The sequence below is a fragment of the Harpegnathos saltator genome, unplaced genomic scaffold (genome assembly GCF_003227715.2).
Source record: "Harpegnathos saltator strain DR-91 unplaced genomic scaffold, Hsal_v8.6 scaffold167, whole genome shotgun sequence".
In the NCBI taxonomy this organism is placed as follows: Eukaryota; Metazoa; Arthropoda; class Insecta; order Hymenoptera; family Formicidae; genus Harpegnathos; species Harpegnathos saltator.
In genome coordinates, this window is record NW_020229947.1 from 302405 (window position 1) to 324721 (window position 22317).

The following is a 22317-nucleotide window of genomic DNA, read 5'->3' on the forward strand; positions in this document are numbered from 1 at the left end:
GCCGCGCCATGTTCTTCTTTGTAGGTTGACGCGCGAGAAAGGAATCTTCCGGGTTAGGCGCAAACAATATGGGCGAAAGCCAATTTCAGTGAATTTGCTCGCGCGCGCGAGACTTGACCGTTCCTCTATAACGTGAAAGCTAAAAGAGAAGAAGTTCCTGCGCGCGCGCGCGCGCGGAACAACAGCCTCCGTTGAGAAAGTTAAATAAGTCAATCGCGGCGTTATAAGGATAAACCGATCCTCAGCTTCAAGCCCCCTCCTCGAAAATAAACCTTCTCGGAAGGTGCCCTTACGCTCAGCCATAAAAAAGAAAAAACGAGTGCGTTCTCTCGGCCGAAGAGCGAGAGAGAGCGAGAGAGCGAGAGAGAGAGAGAGAGAGAGAGAGAGAGAGGGCGAGCGAGCGAGCGGGAGAAAGAAAGAAAGAGAGCGGGTGATGGGGGAGGAGATGAGGGAGAAAGACAGAATTTTAGACAGAGGGAGAGAGAAGGAGAAAGCTACAAAAGACTAAGGGCTCTCTCGGTACGTTCCATTTCACGGTAATAAGACCCGAATTAAAGGACAGACCCCGGGGAATTAAGGCAAGAAGACGGTGTATCACGGCGAACGCCCTGAGAATTAGCCCGTACCGTGGGGGGATGGAACGTCTTTCTTGCCGCAGGGTGACGGCCGGCCTGGCCCGACGACCGCGTCGCTATCCGCGCGCGCGGGCGGCTGAAGGAAAAAAAAAAGGGCGGGTCGCATGGGCGCAGATTTATCAATGAAAGTAAGTCCCGCCGCAGGGGTGCCGTAAATACGCGCGGCCGCGTTGCGCTGTCACTCGATCGAAGCTCCCGGTAGGCCCGTCGACCCAACGGGATCGTTCATAATTCACATCCGATTTAAACAAAGTTCTCCAACCAGCGCGATTTGCTTAATACAGCCGTGTCCCCCTTTTCGGACCGAGCTTCGCGGCTGTCCCCTCCCCGGGATACACGTCCCCGGAGTTAATTCCCGGGCGAAAACTTTTTAATTCCATCAGTCGCATTTCGCGCGCTGCGGCTTGCTGGTGATCGCGTGAGCGACGCTTCATGACGTTTCTTGCGTCGACGCGACAAAAGACGGTCGAGCGGAAAATTAAGGACGACGACGTTCGCGGATTTTAAGGACTATCGTACTACTATCGCGTCCCCGTGGAAATTTCGAAAAAAGGAGAAACACCGCACAAGGAAACACATCGCGGTACGCGTGTATTTATTAACTGTGATAGAGAGGGAGAAAGGAGGGGTGGGGAGGGGAGGGGAGGATGAGGGAGACCGAGAACCATCGTTTCCGAGCGGTTTACAGCTGCCCGGCGATTATTCGCAGATCGTGGATAAGCGCCGGCGATATAACGGCCAACGTGTACGCCCACAATTAATTACCGGAAGGACTTATCGAGTTTCTCGAGAGGGCCCGCGCGCCTCCGCCCTCCTCCTGCCGCGCCGGCTCGGTAAACTTTCGCTCAACTAAAACCCCTTTCGCGACCTCACCTTTTCTCCGGGTAATTTTAATTTCCAAGCATGCCTCGCCGCGCTTATACCACCACCACCACCACCACCCCCGAGTCCACCACCCCCGCGAGGAATATTAACGGTTCACCGACAAGGGGTGGAATATTTGTAAAACTATGCGTGGCCCTGGGGTACTTCGACGGTGACATGCCAGCGTGAGGGTGGAGGTAGAAGTATGAGGAGCTCGCAGGGAAAATACTCCGGGGAAGAGCATCCGAGGTGAACTAAAAGCGCTTTAAACTACACATATATATCCGTCGAGTCGATGGCACAAAGCTGCCGCGACGACGACGACGACGACGACGACGACGACGACGGCGCCTCGCGATTCCGTTGTGTCACGTGATAATTGAATGTCGCGAATATTTTCATATAATCGGTCGCCTCTCTCCCGCCGCTCCGTTCCCGTTTCCACCGAGACGCTTATGAACAACTGCTATTTAAAAAGGTCTCAGACGGGTGCATGTCGATACCACTCGTGAAAGTCTCTTGACGACGCGACGTATCGATTATAGGAAGTCGGACGATACGTAGCCCCCCCACCCCACCCCGTAAGGCGTTTTCGCCTAGGAGTCTCTGAAAACCGATTAACGTTTGATTAGGTGACGCGAACTCATGTAATGATTATGCATGCGGACTATGCAAATGCACATAAATATGCATTTCAAATTGCCGCACTTCGGTTTGCATATCCGCGGGATCATAATAATATTTCGCCAGGCTGTGCAAACACATTTCTCGAGACGAGATGTATTTTTCGCTGTCAAACGTCGGGTCTCCTTCGTTATCCTTCGAAGACAGAATACATCTCGACCGAATTCATGACTCTTCGTCGTTGAGTTGCATCGAGAGCAGGCCAGAGGCCAGTGTCGCTAAATCTATATACGGGGTGAGGAAAAAGTTCGGGACCGGTGAAATATCTCGAAAACTAAACGTTTTAGAAAGAAATGTTTTGGACAAAAGCTGTATGATTTCAAGGGGGACATAATAAAACAACTATACCACTTTGTTTATAAATTGCAACACTATCGAGATATTCATTAATCATTACTTTTCTTAGACGGAAATCCCAAGTTTTTATTACACCGTCTTTTTCCACCAATTAATTTAAACGACTTTTGTCTCAAACACTTTGTTGTTTGCCCAATATTTTTTGAGATATTTAAGGAAAACCCGATAACTTTTCCAATACTTAACTTATGATATCTCGCTAACTATTTGTCGAAAGAGAAAGTGATGCTGGACTCTTTTGCTCTATTTGGTCTCAAGAATATGCTGTTACAATAGCGCCCTGACTCTTGTTAATTTGATGATTTTGAAATTTCCGAGTCAGTAAGTCAGTGAGCGTAGGATTATTATCGTAACTATTCTCCTAACTATAATTCCTGTACGACTGTCGTTACAAGTTACCCGATTGATTTTCCTCTTCGCGAGGCGAAGATCGCCGCAGTCGGTTGATAAGTCGCGTGTGTTTCGCGTATCGAAACCCCTCGTGTTACTTCGCGCGTGTTTCTCGCGCCCCTCGCGACACTTTGCGTATTATTCACCGTCGCGCATTCGCCGCGAGTAAATCTAAAGAACACTCAGCGCGAGAGCCACGTACGCTTATCAGCGAGCCATAATAGGGCAGACCTGGCTGTCAATTTACTTTCCGCCGCGATGGAACTTGCGACTACTATTTTGCAGTTACGAAAGTTGGATATCGAGAGGAAAGTACGAGGCAGCTCCAGCTCCTGAGTGTAAGTAAATTTGGTCATATGAGAATGTGCCATGGATGCGCGCGCGCGACCCTGTCACTTCCACGAGAGTTTCCATGGAGCCCGGAGCCCACCCGGGGACCATCCATAATTTAGCGCCGATGCGAAGTTCCGTGCTCTCGTACTTGTTCGACGCGGCAGCTTCCCTCTTTAAACCCCTTGACATGGTTCTCCGGTCGATCCGAGGCAGCGGCCATTCTCCGAGTGTTATAGTGGACTTTGGCGAAAACAACCGGAGAGCGAGACAGACGGGAGGGAAGTAGAGAAAAAGAGGAAGACGGGAGAAGAAGGGGACATAAAGGAGAAGGGCCAACAACGCGGGGCGCGTTTTTCTCTGCCCCCACAGAATTTTCAAAAAACATTTTTTTTTGTATCGTACGATCATTAGGAATAACAGAGACGCATGCAACCATTAGGTGGGAAAAAAGTTGGTCTGTAAAGGCAAAATTAATTAGTCACGAAAAGGTTTAGACATCAGATACTAATATATATATATATATATGTATATATCCAGGTTAATAATTAATTTTGGCGTTATGGATCGACTTTTTCTCTCGCCTAATAGTTATTTTTAATTATTTTTCACATTCCTAATCATCATACAATACAAAGAGAATTGTTTTCTTGAAAATCTTGTGGGGAGCAGAAAAACGTTCTTACTGACCCCATTCCCTTGCATCCGCAACGTGTCATTTTCATTCCGAGTCGATTATTCACGTATAACGATTTCGATTAAATCGTTAAATTTCCTCCGTTTCCTGGTCATTCCATTCACATGCCGACGCACGGCTCGAGTAACACCGTTATTTTTACGCGCATTCGTAGTTTCAAAACGGCGGGTCAAATACGCGCGCGTGGTCGAGGAGTTAAATCGCGAGCACACGCCGGCCGGGCAGGATGATTTCAACCCAGCGGGAGTTTCGGGTTAATCAAAGTTCACGGCGTTCAAACACCGCCACTCCCGCTCTAATCGCGATTGAGATCGATAGATTCGAGGAGCGCGCACGGTTTCTTCGAGTAGTTCATTGCTATAGCGGGCCGCGCGTGTGCGGGTCGCTCGTGTTTGCGCAAGCAGTCGGCTTCGTCACTTATATCCCGGCCGCGCTTAGCGAAGGGCAAGCAACGGGCCCTCCTCCTCGTGCGCAATCCGAGTTGCAATTACGATACCTTTTGCGCTGACCCAGCCGATTCCCTTTTGCGTCCCTTTTGTCCCTTTTCCGCACGCCTCCGCCGCCCCCTCGGTCCGTCTTCCAGTGAAGACCGCTGAGTTAATCCCGCGCGCAACCCTTCCGCCCTGAAATTAAGCGCGCTTGATGTTTAAGTAATCTGACGCGTGTGAAACCGAGAATGAATATTCATACCCCAATCTTCACGATCTCGAAGAAGTAAAGGGCATTATTTCGAGAGACTCGAGAAAGCAGTCTGGAGAGCAGCCCTTTGGTCGCTTTCGCCAGGGGAAACGTAGGAGAGAGAGAGAGAGAGAGAGAGAGAGAGAGAGAGAGAGAGAGGCGGAAGGGGAGAGGGGAGAGGGAGCAATTAGAGTTGCTGTAATAAGAATTGCGACGAAACATCGTCATTTTTAGTCATTTGCAATTACGTCGACAACACTATAATTTCCCGCGATTTCAGTTAAATCCACCGCGCTTTGCGCCTCAATGAAAGGCCGAGAGGTGTGTGTCTCCTACTCGAGAAACTTATTCCTATTATTTGTCATTTGCGTTGTGTATGATGAATAAATCGCTCTTGCGACTGCATTACACCTGTTAAACGCAACCGAGATTTCTATGTATATAATACAAGCTCTTTTCACACATTCGTCCTCATTAACAGCTTGTGCAAATTCAGTCGCGCGACCTTTCTGTCTATTAGACCACTCTGTATATCAGATGTTTTCGCTGTTTCCTTTGTTTAAATTTTCGGCACTTGGTAGTCTGTGCGCTTCGTTCGCCGCGCGGGATAGGTCAGCCAGCTAGAAATCACGGCTCGGTGTGTTCGGCGGGTCTTTTTATAGGCGCTCCGCGAGCAACGAGAGGACGAGCGGACATCTGGTCGACGGATAAACCGAACTCGCTCTAATCAGGCGGCAGTCGAGAGCTCGTATGTTTAAAACATGGCGCGCGGGGACGGACGCGCCGCAGCATCTGTGTCTAACGACAAAAGTCCGTGACTGCCTCGCACGGCGTTGAATAATCCAAGTCTGCCGCGTCTGCGGACAAAGCGCAGCGTCCGTCTCGCGGCTTTAATCGCCGGCGGGATCGATAGCCGCGCCTTCGCGATAGAAACCGTCGTTTCATCCATTATACACCGAAGGTGTTTACGAGACGACGGCGACGGCGACGGCGACGACGACGACGACGACGACGATGACGGGATGGGAGAATCTTTCTTGCATACGAGCCGTGTTCCACTTACGAGCTTCTTGCACGTAAAAAGCTATTCGGTTGATATTACTGAACTTCCACTTACGACGAAGCGAAAGCTCCCGTTCCTCAATTGGAATCAGGTGAAAATTCAGACGCAACACGAGAGACATTCCTTCCGTTAGGAGGCTCCTGTTGACCCCGAAATATATTCGGGATCTGAACCGAAAATTTCATCAAGGGTTTCGTTCTTAACACGGATAAACAGAGAGTCCTTATGTGCTCTCTCAGTGGAGCGAGAAAACACTCGGCCAGGTTAAAAATCGCCCCATCGACAGCGTCGCTCGACTTCTTCAAACGGATCCTCTCGGCCGCGGTAACTCCGAGAAAAAATTGTACCGCTTTCGAATTTTCGAGGAAAATTGTAGTTCCTTCGACCGAAAGCAGCTGTTGACGCGGGCGGTTCTTCGGTCTTTCGTGGCAGAATTTTCCGTTGCTGCAACCGAACCTCATGCAACAGAAAATTTCTAGTTGTCGCTACGGAATATTTTTCTACGTCATCTCTCTCTCTCTCTCTCTCTCTCTCTCTCTCTCTCTCTCTTCTCGTTCATTCTCATATTCCCCCGTGATCCTTAACCCCGTCCATCCTCTTTCTAGCGCACGTTTTCAAGCCGCGCCTCCGGAATACCGGTTGACATTTGAGATTAACCCAGTTGCTCATTTCGATCCCCAAATACGTTCTTCTCGCCGGAGCGGCCGGAGCAAGCCGAATAGGAACGAGCGAGCGAATCGTCCGTGTTTGCAACGTGGTCGATTTATTTTTCTAACGAGAGAACCGCACCGAGTGCGCGCGCGCACACGCTCCCGCGCTGTTATTGCATTCTACTGTTTTCCGCTTGGGCGATTTTATCGGGCATCTTATACCGACAATGATACGAGCCACGGAGATAACGCGGCGTTTGCGATCGCTTGAATATCGAATGTTCCATATCTCGATGCGCCCATCTTCGAGGCTGCCCCGAGACTCGAAGATATTCAAGCAGCGATATATCCTCGCGCGTTAGTCGTCCGATCGCGCACCCCGCTCGTCTTCCCCGCTGCGGCGAGGGCGTTCTCGAAATTTCCTCTCGTCTTCCTCTTGGAATTTTCCGCTGTCTTTCAAAGAGATTTAGTGCCGGGTTGGCGCCCGCTCCCCTCCCCACCCCTCCTCCCCCTCTCACTCTCTCTCTCTCTCTCTCTCTCTGGAATAGCAAAACAATTTGGTTTAGCATCGGGATGCACTAACAACATCGCGATGCCAGACGCGAAATGCAATTAAGGCCCGGCGCTTCGAAATATCGGGCAGAAGAGAGATAAATATGGCGGAAATGCGCGACGACGTGCAACAACAATGGCGACCGGAAATTATCATGCGGTCTGTAATGCGAACGCGCGCGCGCGCGCGTGTCGCCTGTCTATTCGAGATTACGCCGTTTTATGAGCCATTTAATATGCGCGCTTTGTTTATCTCGCGCTAAACGCCATTTTAATTCTCCTCGTTACGGCGCGCACGCGTGCTGCGGCGATCGCTGTGATCTCTTCTCGTGTGTACCGTGTGTATCGACCTAATTTGCCGTTATGCGGTAATAAAATCGTTGTAACCCGATGTCGGCTGGTTGATCGAGAGCGCTGACCTGCGATATAAATTGCTCCAGTCCGTAAATTTTCATATTTACGTACGTGTGCGCGTGCGCAAGAAAGAGAGAGAGAGAGAAAGGAAGATAGATAGATATACAGAGTGCTAAATTTCAAACGTAACAGGTAAAAAATCTCAAAAACTAAGAAAGATATTAAAAAAAGATAAAACACGTGTTCCATGATTTCGAAGGGGAAAGAGAATGGCATTATCAGTTTTTTATTTGGAGGACATTTTCAAGGTCTCTTGAAGGTCAACTTAATTTTTTAAAATGGGAAGCCTAATTTTTTATTATATATCTATACAGAAAGAGAGAGAGAGAGAGAGAGAGAGAGAGAATTCGCGAGCTACGAGGGAAGAGAGCTCGCGCGTAAAATTCAACGAATCCAACGTCGACGCTGTTCTTTACAATCCGCGCTTCTCGTGAGATTTGCATTCGCCAAGCACTTTTTGTCCCCGCAACCACCCTCCCGCCGCGGCCGCCCTCCGCCATCGCCGTGTCGTCGAAAGACAATCACGTCGGTCCGATTTTGTTCACGTCGATACCCGTCCAAATGTTTCGACGATGTCGAAACGCGGAGCGAGAATACAGTTAACCCGGGCAACTCGATTACGTTCTCTTTGATGCTTTGCGTGCGGTAATTCGACGAGGCGTGTTACCGACGATGAAATTATAATCTCCCCCGGACACAATGGATAACGCGTCCATCGTTATCGCAGTCCGTTGAGAAATTTATCCGGCGAACTTGATGGAAACCGTCCGCATTGTACGTCTGCTACGTGCGCGTGCTCTTTGTCTGTAACATTCAATTACGAGAGTTAATGATTCCGATGTCGTTGGCGAGGGAAGAAAAGAGGAGTTTCAAACAGGAAAGAAGAAACGAAAGAAAGAAAGAACGAACGAACGAACGAACGAACGAACGGGCGAGCGGACGGACGGACGGACGGACGGACGGACGGGGGAGGGAAAGAAATACTAACGAGTTCTCTCTCATGGGCGCGCAGTCTCTCTCCGAGAGCTTAGCTCGAAAATCTGTCTTGGAGAAAGATGGAGACCGTGGCGAGAGAGTAGATTGAGCGCGGAATGGAAGATGAAAGAGAGAGAGAGAGAGAGAAGGCGGAACTCGAGGACGCGCGACAAAAGAAACTGTGGAAACGATTGTATACGTGCGACGATTAATCGTTTATTATTCCGCAAAGTGCGACAAAGACGGCGACGCGCTCTACTGCCCCCCTCCCCCCGGCCGATGAAGGGCGGCCCGGGGAGGGTTCCGCGGTGGTAGCGAGGAGACACAAGAGAGGCTTCCTTAAACTCGCTCGCTCGCTCGCGGGTCAAATAATTAAGCCGTAAGCTGCCGGCTCGAACTCCGTAATTAGCGCTATTGTCTCACTTTAATCGCGCGCTGATGAAACACGTGAAAGAAACCACCTCGCCGTGGCGGGGAGCGCCACGTGAGGAAGGAATTATCCGTCTGTCAGTCTGCCCGGTCGCCTGCGCGAGAAGACGCGGAGAGATCGAGGGATGCAGAAAAGCTCGCGACGATAAGAAAGCAAAGGATGAGGAAATTAAGGTCCTGCGATGCCTTCCTTCAGCGCTCATGGATAGGACAGGAAATGAGGAGCTCTCGAGTGGGCGAGACGACGACGACGACGACGACGACGACTGCGAGGGAAAAAGCCGCCGGACGGGGAGACCTCGAGATATGGATTATGCACTCGAGAATCTCGGGTTAGATCGCGGCTTAATGCCACGGCTAGCAATGATCACCGATGTCACGTGCCGTCTTCCGGGTATTACGTGCGTAATCGAGTTCAAGTTCGAACGACTGTATCGCGTAATCTTCCCCGGGGGCTTCCCCGGCGTTTCCGTTCTGGCCCCGCGACCTCGCCCCGGAGCATACAAAGTGCGCGCTGCTCGTTCTCCCGACGTTCCCCCCCCCCTCCCCCGCCGCGCAGAGAGACGCGTCGCTCGCTCTCAAATATGCCGAATTAAAAGTGATTCCGCTCTCTTATTTATTCTGCCGAGCACGCGCGTCGCGCGTCGCGATCGTCGTTCACATGCAAATTTCTCCAATAATCCGACGTTACCTTTGTCCACGTACACCGGCAGACCACAAAGCGGGACCTGTTAATCTCGTCTAGGATGCTTGTGTAGGAGCGACCTATTAGCCGAGTGATCTGATTTCTCCCTAATAGACTACTTATCTCGGCTAACGCCAGCTTGAAGGGTTTAATCCAACACGGTTGCCGTTGGCACGGAGGCATCCGTTATCCGTCTATCGAATCTTTTCGCTTACTGCGTTTCTCTCGGCTCAGGGAAATGTGTATGATAAAGAGGGAGAAAGTGTAGATTTTTTTCTTTTTTTCCAAAAAGATCGCGCATCAGCGGAGCGATTACTGTGTGTGTGTGTGTGTGTGTGTGTGAAAAACCGTCTGAATTTCCAGACGGGAAATTCCGTTTTGACAGCTCTCAAAACGGACGAACATTTAGTCGAGGCGACGTTGAAAACACCGGCATTCGGAACTGTAAGAGCGCGGCTGTTTCGGATGGCTAGAGCGCGGTTTTTCGCTGGGACATATCACAGTCTCACTCTCTGCAACTTCGAGAGAAAATATTCACCCGACCACTCTCCTCAGGCTGGAGAATTTGCTCTATACGAGCGAGAGAGCACTCGAATTCGAGTGAGCCGGCTGTCGCTCTGCTCTCCTCGAGTGAGATTTTACCGCGAGAAATTTCTGCGGAGTAAGTTTCTTGGGATAAAAGCTCGTTCACGAGCAAAGTAACAGTGACAATATTGCCACGTAATTAGTAATGCAAGAGAGTGAGAGGGTTTCTCTCTCAAGTTTAGCGTGGATATCGACTCCGTGTCCGAGTGAGTGTCTCGAGCGATTACGGTTAAATCGCTCCCACGAAATGTAGCGGACTCACTCTTCAATCTCGAATGAAAATATTCGCTCTACCATTCAGAATGGCAGTGAGAGATAAACTCGAATTCGGATAAATTTGCTGTCGCTTCGTCGCAAGAAATTCAGAGAATACTTGACCTTAGGCTAATCGGGATAATGCGCGAGCGCGTAGACTCGGCGTTTCAACGAATATTGATTTCACCGGCACGCTAATGACATTAATAATTACGTTTACACGTGATATTAAATAGAGCTTATTTCTCCCATATATCTGCCGTATCTCCGACTATTGAGCTGTTTTTCTTTTCGTTTTGCGTCAGCGCACGCGCTTGCGGTCATGCGTGATGCGTAAAGCATGCGGATTACGCATCATTTACGGATAATATTACATTTTGTATGTAGCACAATAAATAGATTGTAGAAGTTCGCGTCGGACTGCATGGCAGTACGCGAGCTAGCCGTTGCGGCGCACAAATCCCTGTTCGACGCGATACCAATCCTGTCGGATTTGCCATGAAATTTCTGCAGGATTTTCGCCGCTGAAACAGCCGTACGTACGTTCGTCTACCTGCTCGGCGAAGTTTACGGAACCATTTTCCCGCGGACGATTTTGACTCGTCTTCTGCGTATACACTGCGGAACGGTATTGCTTTCACGTGACGCGACGTGTAACGCAAGTTTGATCACGGAAGTAGGAAAAGGGAGTCACAAGTAAGGTACAAATTAGAGAGAGAGAGAGAGAGAGAGGGAGAGAGAGAGAGAGAGAGCGTTGCCTTCTAATCTTCAAGTCCACCGTAAGCTAACTTTTATGCTACCGAAACGGAGAACTCTGGTATTTAAATTTATCGTATTAAGAAGAGACAGAAAACAGCAAGGCAGCCGTGGAGAATTAGAAACGAAAGATTGAGCAAAGCGTGAGACTTTAGTTTTTCCGTAACACGCGAGAAAGTGACACAACAAAGATGATATTTTATGGTTGAAGAAAGAAAACGGGGAAGCAGGTGAAAGAAAGTGTTAAAAGTTAAAAGGAAGGTTAAGAGAAGCACGTGATTGTCTAGATTGATGCGTTTCGGCTTTTCAGATTTCAACACGATACCTCGCTTCACATTTACACGCAGCTCTCACCGCTGTGATGTATTTGATAACTGCGCTGCTTCGGTGCATATCGTCGAGAGGAAAGAAAACGTTCAAGACACGGGAAATTAAGAGTAGCACGTGGATACGTCGGATTTCTCTCTTTCTCGACTCGATTTTCCGAATCGACACCTTTCGCGACTCAACTTTTCACACGTCAAAACGTCCAATCGCGAGCCTCCCTCCGGATTTTCGAGCAGCTCGCCGTGATGCTTTCGGTAACGCGATGTCGCGCTTAAATGTACCTCGCTCGTGTCGTCATAGAAAGAAGGAGAAAAGAAGGAATCGCCAAAGACGGAAAATTCGGAGGAACATGTGAAACATTGCGTTTTCTCCCTCTTCCTCGACAATTCGCACGATTTCCCGAATTGACGCGCGCTTGCTTGCTTGTACGGCACATTCGGATCTCCAATCCGCGATCCTCGCGATCCGCCTCGCTCCGATGTATTCGATAATGGCGCCGTTTAAGTGTATCTCGCCGCCGCCGCCGCCGCCGCCGTAATCCGTAATATTCGGCCGGCCGCTCTCCCCTACGCACTCGCGCCCCCTCGCTGTTGAAACACACCCCCGGATGCGTGTCAGTAGGTCATTCGGTAACATCGGCGCGGCTCGCGGCGGAGTCGCGCGATTCGAAAGCCGTACGTGTTCCGTGTGTGTGCGCGTTCGCCGCGGATGAAAAGGGGGTGAGAGCGAGCGGGCGGGGGAAGGGAGGGAGGAGGGGGAGCGGGGCGGGTGAAAAAGGTGGTGGATGGAACTTTATGCACGGCCGAGCTGGGGCCTGGACAATGGCCTGGAATCCGCGATAAGGGTAGACAGGCCCCACAAAGCCGTTCTCAGCAGCTCGACCATGTCTTCTCGGTATCCCGGTATTTCTCGGAGTGAGCGCGTTAGCGGGAGAACGGGAGAGAGGCGACTGCGAGAGCCGAGCGGATGGAAGAGAGCGAACGGAAAAATAAGGGATTCTTCAATTTTTCGGATTGGATTTAGCCGACAGAACGCTGACGTGGTCGCCGTGCGATCCGGATAATGCGAACCGTAACATGGCGGATGATGAGGAACCGTTGTTTGATCACCTCAACCGCCGCGATTATTTGTATCGATTATTGCGATGTGTTCAACAGTTTAAGGATCACAGACTTCTATATAATATACCTAAACATAGATGAATGCATAGCCTAGAAACTAATGCGAGATGCGAGATGTGGTGGTGAGGGTAGCGGCCATATTGGAAGTAGGCATTCTATTGGGTGTTGAGACGCTTGTGAGCAGTCTAGGTATATTATAGAAGTGTGTGCTAAAGACACACACACACACACACACACAAGACGGTATTAATTAAATATAATTAAATATAATTCACGACGCGTATATTCATCGGCTCGTTTCATTGGCTCTGCGTCGACTGCATATTCAACTTGTTGTATTTTATTTGTTACACGCAATTGGTCATGTGCATGTAAATTAATACGAAACGCGGCGATATCGGATGCTTTCTGTTCGATAACGCATGTCGATAAGCATCATTCTGTCATTGTTCCAAATTCTTTTGCTTTGTTTTACTCGCTTTCACATTTTTTTCTCTTCATTTGTAAATATGTAAAATCGGGAATTTCGCGTTGTATCGAAAGAGATAATAGCCCGTCAAAAATATATAAGATAAAAATAAAAATACCCAATGTCTCTCTTTCTCTCTCTCTCTCTCCGTTGCCTCTGTCTGTCTGTCTCTTTCTCTCTTCAAGAAAGATACGATGATGTTTGTACCGACTAGTGTCACATCGAATGGTAAATGCCTATTTCGTTGATGACTCCCATGAGAGTAAACATCTTAATCTGCTGGTAGAAACTATACTCGGGCGGTTCGGCGTGTTGTTCTTATCGAGATTCCTCGTTTTAGTCTTTTATGATAACATGATACTACTCTAATGACAATATGCCATTACCGCAAAAGCAATTACCTCCCTTTATTCCTCCGCGCTCCCGGTTGTTCTTTTGCACTCTTCTTTGCTCGATAAATCCGATCGCTCTTGTAATGGATCCTCGATTGAGGGTTCAACGAAACTCGCTACCGTCGACACGTCGCGAGACTTTTATCGATTGCCGCTGCGCCTCGGCCGGCGGTTGGCGGTTCGCGGCTGGCGTTTCGCATGCCGCAGAAACGCACAAAGTGGCGCCAGAGTTCCATTTCCACCAACGACACCGACAATGCCTGAATATCCCTTATGGTATTTTTCCATTTTGTCTCTGAGTAGCGTGAGTAAAGCGGGGCTCATACCGAGTCAGAAAGCGCCATGAAGCAAATGTATAACGTATTTGTGTGTGTGTGTGTGTGTGTGTGTGTGTGTGTGTGTGTGTGTGTGTGCGCGCGTGTCGCGGACATTGAGAAAATATTATGACGCGTTCGCGATGATCATATTGTTTCTCACCGCTCGCTCGCTGACACGTAGATTTAATTGCAAAAATTGCGAGCTGAGACTGCGAAGCGTCTCCGAATGAGGCGCGACCCTCCTCGCGACCCGCCGCGACCTCAGGCCGCGCGAAACAGCGAACCTTTACCTTCGTCCTCCGCGTCGTCTCGAGTGCACAAAAGTGATAATAGAAACGATTTCCTCGTCGGCTGTCGCCTGAAAATTGAGCCTGACGCGTCATTGCGCCGTGTCATACGCACAAAACCGATCGATCGTTTCCGATTGCAATACGCGCTATCTTGACACGAAGGAGCGAACCCTCGCATGCCCCCGACAGAGAGAGAGAGAGAGAGAAAGAGAGAGAGAGAGAGGGGAGGAGGGAAGAAGAGAGAGAGAGAGAGAGAGAGAGAGAGAGAGAGAGAGAGAGAGAGAGAGAGAGAGAGAGAGAGAGAGGGAGAAAGGCAGAAGAGCAGAGGGAGAAGGAGAGGGAGAGACAGAGAGAGGGGGGGGAGGGAAGCGAAACGCGGCCCTACTACGCGACACATCCGTCGGGGACTTGACTTTTCGCCCCAATTTCGCGTTAATCGATTTCCACGCGGGCGAGTCCCGCGGAACTACGTGCGCGCCGCACGTACACGTGCTTAGGCGCGCGCGCGAGCGGCCATGCTCGACGCTCGCACGCGTTTCTTCCCCCGCGCGATGCGTGCTCCTCGTTTGCGCGCTGGGGCTTTTTTTAGCTTCTCGTCCGCGCGAATCTCTCCTCGAATGAAACCGCGCTGCCGGCGCGGCTCGCGATTGGAACCTGCGTTTCTCTTTTTTTCTTCGCCTCCTCTCCTGTCCCGCTCCCGCTCCCACGGCCCCTCCACCCCCTCGTTCTTTTTCTTTCTTTTTCGGTGACGAAAGCGAAGAGCGGGATAGAGGCGAGCGCCGCGCCGATGACAAAACGCAACGACGCGCATCGGCGGCGCGCTCCCTTTTTTCTTTTTCGAAATGACGCCCGCACGTGTCGGCGTTTCGTATCCGGCGATATCGCACGATACCGTGTGTGTATTTGAGCGCCGCCGCTTTCCCGGGTCGATTTATCGTGTCGATTTCGCTCACCGGACGATCGGTTTATTTAACCCTTAAAAGCTGCCATCAAATATCGCTCCGGGCTCGCTCCTCTTGTTCTTTTTTATAGTAAAGTATTTGCGAGAATTTATCCGTTTTATCATAAAACGTCGTCGCTCTCCACTGATAATGTGGAATAAAATTAATATCGTTGGTGTGCGGTTGCGTTTTTTAATAAGATAAAAAATTCACGTGCGGCGACATTCCATCCATGGTAGCCTTTAACGATTAAGCCTTATCCTTATATCCCACACTGTTTCTCACGCGTGCGCATCGTGTACACCAGGAAGAAAAATTTAGTATCTTTAACAAAACTGTTTGGTTGAGGTATTTTTTAATAACAACCAAATATCTTATTTTATATAACAAAATATTTAGTTGTCTCAACTAAATATATTTTTCTGCTTTGTTCTCTGGACCAAATGATTTTGTTCTTAGACTTCATATATAAAAATTAAGCATTTTAGTTATTTTATCCATAAAATTGCATAATAACGAAATATTATTTTATATAAACTAAAATAATGCCCAATGGATACTAGTTTGTCTTTCTGTGCGCTAAAATTTAGATTTTATATATTAAGAAAAAATTATAGTATTTTTAACAAAATTCATATAGTTCAAGCTTCTTGGTTGCTATAACAAAAAGTATTACGTTATACGATCAAACCGTAACCGTAACCAAACGAGATATTTGTTTACAGGAACTAAACAGTTTTGTCGGGCATATTTTAACCAAATTATTTTGTTGTTACAACAAAATTTTGGTTCACGCAACAGTACATTTTTCCTAGTGTACCTTACGAGCAAATTGCCAGTGCCCGGACCGTGTTGATGTTTGGAGACAGAATTTCCTCCGGGCGACACGGCACTTTAACTCTTCGCGGTCGAGTCGGATACTTTGATTTCGCTTTTTGTTCCGGTTAATTCTACAAGCCAGCTTCATGATTCTCTTATTTCGTGTTACCAGTTACCAGTTAATGCCGCCGCTCGGTTAATGAGAACGATAATCGTGAGAGAGAACCGCACTCTCTTATTTCTATATAGTTCTGTCAAGTATTTTCATCGACTATTCATCGGAATATTCGGACCATGCGAGCATGCGCGCGTTGTTAATTTATTGCAGACAAGAGAGATGTACCAATTTAGCGGCAAAGTTACGATACTTTGGGTCATTCGGCTCAACTTGCCACTGTTCGACATGTACTTGCTTTGTCTGCGCGCGCGCATGTGTGTGTGTGTACATCTTACAACACATTAACAACTTAGATTGAAGTAGCAAACCCTTTCGAAGGTGCTACTGTGGTTGGCTGCAAACGTCATTGTTCCAGCGAGAGCTGCTACAAAGCCGAACGCATCCGAAGAAATTACGGCAGGGATTACGCTATTCAAAGTGTACCGTAATTTCCTCTTACTGTTAGTTAGATCTTCTTCTGGTAAAATGCTTCGTTCAGATATTCTCATCGATGTGTATTCCATGCGCGCGCACACACACACACACATATATACACATGCGTGTCTTCTCTATTGAGATAATTATAATTGCAAGTTTTATAACATGGTCGATGCATGTCGATATCGCTTGTCGGCTAAAATCGACGATAACGTAAATAATATGAGAATGTGTTGTTGCATTAGCGAAATATCGAAATATTAACGTAAACACGAACAATGCGATATCGTGGCCGAGGTAAATGAGTGTCTACGGACAGATTGGGGAGGAAAAGTCGAGAAGAATTCAGATCGCAAGAAGTTAACGCGAAGACCATTGAACCCCGAAACGGCAGGGAAATAAATTTTCCATAATGAGTAGTCTTCAAAAGGCAAGAAGAGAGAGAAAATGAAAGAGATAGAGGGAGAGAGAGAGAGATAGAGATAGAGAGAGAGAGAGAGAGAGAGGAGGGGGGAAGGAAGAAGCAACCTGGCAATATTCTGGATTATACCGCACGTGGAAGCAGCATGTCGTATTGTTACTCCGCGTGTTTCGCCATACAGCTGCTACGTTAGAAGTGATTTTCTGCAATCCGCATCAGCGCACGCGACTGACAATTCCGCTTTCGCGTTTACAAGTCGAGATTTGCGAAATGCGTTCGGATCCTCGAGGCTCGGTAGGGACGACGCCGCGGAATGTGTCTACGATAGTACGATGAGAAACTGTTATGAAAGCAACGTACGCTGACGGGACATTTCAAAAGGTGATCTAGCGTGGAATATAATTATGCTGTTTCCCGGAAACATATTACGCTCATGCATTTGACGAGGTACTTCGTTAACTGGAGTATCGCCGCTCCGGCGGCTGCGGGTAAGCGGGAATCCTGACGTAGTCACGGAAATTTGTTATTCACGTCATCGCAGCGTTGTGTTTGATAAAAATTTAATCGCGAAACGGGAAGAGAGGGAGAGAGAGAGAGAGAGAGAGAGAGAATGTTTAAAAAAAAACTTCAGAACTTAAAGAGCAGATAATACTCGCAAAATGGAGGAAAAAAGTCCTAATAACATGGGTCGAAAAATTAATATTGTCGGAATTGTGAACAATTATTTATATATGTTTTAATTAAAGCAAGTGACTTACTCGCTTCTGGTGCACGGCACCATATATGAAATGCAATTTTGCAATTTCTTGATCATAACATGAAAATAATATACAAAAATTCAGAATTTTAACAGTAATAAAAAAACTGACAAAAATCTCGCGGAATATCGCTATAATATATACATATATATGCGCATGGCATGAATACATATTATATATAATACACATATATATATATATATATATATATATATATTATGTCGACCTTTTTATTACTCTTAAAATTCTAAATTTTTGTACATTATTCATGACATGCGCATACATTGATTTCTAGCCGGAGGTTACTGAGTCGGTTTGTATCCGGTGCAAATTTGAGCCGATGAAATATGTATGACGAAAATAGCATTATTCGCAATTCAGTCAATGGAGACGTCGAGGTTTGTTGTTGCATACCTGTGCCGTGAGAGAGAGAGAGAGAGAGAGAGAGAGAGAGAGAGAGAGAGAGAGAGAGAGAGAGAGAGAGAGAGAGAGAGAGAGGCCTCATCGCTATTATCGCGCAGTACGGAGTGTTAAACGTTTGATTACTGTCTCTGGCGACTGTGTGTTCCTCGGAGAAGAGAATCGGAAGTGGTTATGGACTCGCGGTGTATCCTGTGTTTAGTGTCTATGCAATATGTTCTATTGGCGAATAGATGCGTGATGTGCATACATATATGCATACATGTTCACATACATACACACATACACGTACATACGTGCACGCATACATGGGCACACACGTTGCCTCGCTAATCACGCTCAATGTCCAAAGCATAGCACAAATATTGATGTTCGAGATTACTACGAATCTGGTTGCCCTTTCCTTCGCACATTCACGGTAAACTATTATTTCGATTTGTTTCTATATACAGGGCGTTCAGGAAAAAGGTCACCAAAATCGGGAAACGTTTGTGACACCGAAAGTGTTGATTCTTCAACCTGTGTCTCTGCGAGGCACTTTTTATTTAGTAAAAAAAAAAAACAAAAAAAAAATTATCGTTACTCTGCAAGTTTGGAGGTCCTTTTTCCTTTTGAACACTCTGTATATTCCGCCAGCATTGTGCGTTCATCGGGCATTCAGCCGTAATGCACGAGGGTTAGTCGGCAATTAACAAGCCTCTCGCATTTTGAAGACACAATTGTACGGGATGATTCGTGTATAAAAGTGCAAACGTTATTAATTCCGTGGATTTAGTTGCCGAGATGTCTGGATATCGAGAATCGGGTCGCGTTTCTGCGGCCGATTTCCATAACGAGTCGCCGGCTTCGACACGTTTATCGTTTCTTCCTTATTCCTCTCGACGTTCAACGTCGAGGGAAGTCCCGCCCCGGATCGTCTCCCAGCGGGAAAAACGGGGCGGGAATCCGAGCCCGGGGTAGTAGCGGTATCTAATGGTTATTCAAACTTATCGAGAGAGAGAGAGAGAGAGTCAATTCGAACTCATCGAGCACCTTAGATCGGATTTGACCCGTATTTTGCGGGACCCGCATCTCCTTAATTAGGCGCGAGACTCGTTTGCGGATATATTCCCGTGCGCAGCTACGGCCCGCTGTACATTTCAACGTAACGCGCTCCACGCGTGACGTCACGTCACGCTAGCTCGGACACGGTACGTGCTAATTACACCTTTATACCGACGAGAGCAGAAACAACGTTTTCACGATGAAATAGCTATCGATGTAAACAAATGGGGAAAGGGGTCAGTGACGGAATAACAAACGTTTTATGTTTGTCGCAACAAGCTCAAGCCGGACGAGGCAGCAGCCACGAATTAAAAGCGCGGATATAAAGTGTCAAGGTGTCACGCAGGTGTCGCGGGTCGTTGCGCGATTCGCGCTTAGCTGCTCCGGTCTTGTCTCGTTGGACAAGAGGGAGCACTCTTTGGCAAATAAGGGCGCGAAATTGAAACGCCGAGTATCTCCGGCGTCATTATTGAATCTCGAAACAACTGGCAGCACGACGTGTCAACTGCGAGGCTGTTCTCAATGCTGCCGTTAATTGTGACCGAAGTTTGCAGCCTGAATTCGGGCTTTTGCACTCCGGCACAAATGCGCGCGGTGTCTCTGCGTCGCATGTAGAAACCGTGCAGGCGAGCGATGCTCTCTCTCTCTCTCTCTCTCTCTCTCTCTCTCTCGCGATTTTAAACAAATCAATATCAATGATTACTGGATCACTGGATCAAAAGCGCGTCGTTTCGTATCTCGCGTTTTTCGGATTTTTTTCGTTATCGCCAATCTGATCGAAGATTCGTCGTCTCTGTATAATGAGAGGAAAGATGGCCGAATTGTATGTACATAGCTTATCTCAGCACCAAGTTCTTTCTCCCCTTGTTGTTCTAACGAAATAGCAGTGGTGCGTGCAAATACGCATATGTTTGTTATTATTATTATTATTAACATTGTAATAATATCGCGTTATTATTAACATTATAATAATATTGCAAGATCTCCTTAATAAATCATCTAATCTACAGGCCCATGTTTATCCGAAACATATATTCTTACCCTAAATTTTAATTATTTACTGCAAATTATTATTTATTAGCGATTAGCGATTGTTATCGGTTACGGCAAGCTCAAGTAAAATCAAAAGCCATAGCAAATGTAGAAGTATCGTGATCGCAAGTGTATTTTTGAATTTCGTCAAAACGGAATTGTCACGTCAGTGAATGATGATTGTCATGTTTGAGAAAATATTATAGAAAAATTTTGGTATCTTTCCCCACGCGTATAAATTTTGGAGAAACATAATACAATTAAAATCCCGAATGTCTGAGCCTTCCAACAAAACGAATTTTGTGTGTACTTTAGCTCAACGCAATTATTAATTTATTCATTATTTTCACGAGCAGGTTACACTTGGTCATTAACGTTCGCTTCGAATCTTTCGCTAAACGATCAAAATACTAAACGGTAAAAATACTCAACGCTTTTCTCTCAGCGCACTCGCGAGTGTGCACATGCATGCGATACGCATTAAAAAATGCAGATTAATAAAACATGAAAACCACGGTTTCTCTTTCTTTTCATCTTCATGTCTGTGTACGCTCCTCTGAAATTGTATAAATCATATAGACACACCGTAGCGTCCCAGTGTATGAGGATTCAGTTTAAGCTCGCATCTCCGTATCGTCCGAGGTGTGTACTGTACTTGCGACGTTATGCTAATGAGGATCATCAGCGAGTCGGAACATTGTCATGCATAAACACGATTTTGATTCCGGCAACCGCGGTGTCTCGCGAGAGAGGTGAGTCCGCTCTCCTTTCTCGCGCGCTCACCTTTTCGCCGGCCCCTCTATCATGTACACACACACACATATACACACATGCACACTCTCGTTAGGTGTGTCAATATGCGGCTCAGGTGTTGCCAACGCCGGCGTCGAAGTCGCGACAGTCACACGTGGCGACGTGCGTAACTCACGTTTCGAATATACTGTTTCGCTATCCATTTATCTTCCTCTTTGTTTCCTCTTTTCTTCCCTCTCTCTCTCGCTCTCGCTCTTCCTCCTCCCTCTCTCAGTCGCTTTCCTTCCTTCCGCTTTCATTTTCTCCTGCACGAGTTTTTTCCTTTTAGCGTGTTTCTGTGCTTCTTGCTCGACGCTCGCTCGCTCTCTCTCTCTCTCTCTCTCTCTCTCTCTCTCTCTCTTTCTCTCTCTCTCTCACCCTGTCCCCTTTCGCGTTCCTCTTACTCTTCTATCTCGCATCGCGCTGCTTTGCATAATTTCTATCGCTGCAGGTAGACCGGAGGTACATATACCCTACCGCATGCTCTCGTAGGTCCTCATATACATATTGGATGTATACGTGCTTACACGTGAGCGCATTAATGTGAGTGGAGTGTGAGAGGAGAGTGAGCGAGGCGGAGGGAAAAGCGCAGCCGAGGGGGGCGGCGGGCAGCGTATTGTCGATTTTTATTTACTTCGTTACCAGCGTTGTGCGTTACGCGCGCGCGCGCGCACACGCACACACACACACACACACACACACATACACAAGAGAAAATCCTCGCGACCGCGTGAACACACAGGCGTGTCCCTCGTCGCGCAGATATACTGCGTCGTGAAATTTATAGATCGATAAAAGTGGAACAACTCGACGATAAGTCCGCCGCGCGACGGACCGGTGGTAGGTACGGTAGGTACAGCAGGAGCAAAAATACATCGCCGCGTTCTCGCTTCAATCCGCTTCAAATACGCGTCTCCATTAGAGTTTCCGCGCGAATGTTCTCGCGTTTGAATCCCGAGAAAATGGCGCGGGTGCACAGCCCCGCACGTATCGGTCATTATCGCGGCCTCTGGCGTCCTGGGGGGATTTACCGTCGAAGTTAAAGCGACCGGTCGCGCCATACCGTTCCCTCCCTCCTTCCCCCTGCCCCTCTTTCACCGGCCCCCCTCACGCCCCACGCCCTGGCCCACATATGTAATGGATTTTGCTCGGCGCGGGCGGTGCGCGCTCGGCAATTCGCGAAGTCGGAATTTCTTCTCAACAGTCGAGACACGATATCCGGTTCGCTCCCCGCCGTTCCGGCCGCGGCGGTGGGGATTTTCAAGTTCCAAATGAATCCGCTATCTCGGCGCTGAGGTGGAAATACGTCTTCGTGGTCCCCCAAAAGACGATTTTCCTCGGGAACACGTCAGTCCTCGGTATTCGAGCTCTAAATAATGTCGGAACGTGAGTAACCTACTGAAAACGCTGGCTTTATGCTGGCTGCTTCCGCCCCGCCCCGCCCCGCTCTTTCTCTCTCTCTCTCTCTCTCTCTCTCTCTCTCCTCGTATCTCGTTCCTTTTCTTCCGCTTCCGTCTTCGCTCTGCTCCCTGCCCTCTTCTCCCGTTACCTTCTTTCGATCCTCCCGCCGCGTTCGCTCT

At 48.0% G+C, this 22317-nt stretch overlaps 2 protein-coding genes across 2 annotated transcripts in view; one reads left to right on the top strand and one right to left on the bottom strand.

Moving 5' to 3' along the window:
* nAChRalpha2 (nicotinic acetylcholine receptor alpha2) overlaps positions 1-22317 on the bottom strand; it is an 84997-nt gene that overhangs the window by 46296 nt on the left and 16384 nt on the right. The gene's annotated exons all lie outside the window — the stretch shown is intronic.
* nAChRalpha1 (nicotinic acetylcholine receptor alpha1) overlaps positions 1-22317 on the top strand; it is a 158479-nt gene that overhangs the window by 19549 nt on the left and 116613 nt on the right. The window lies entirely within an intron of this gene.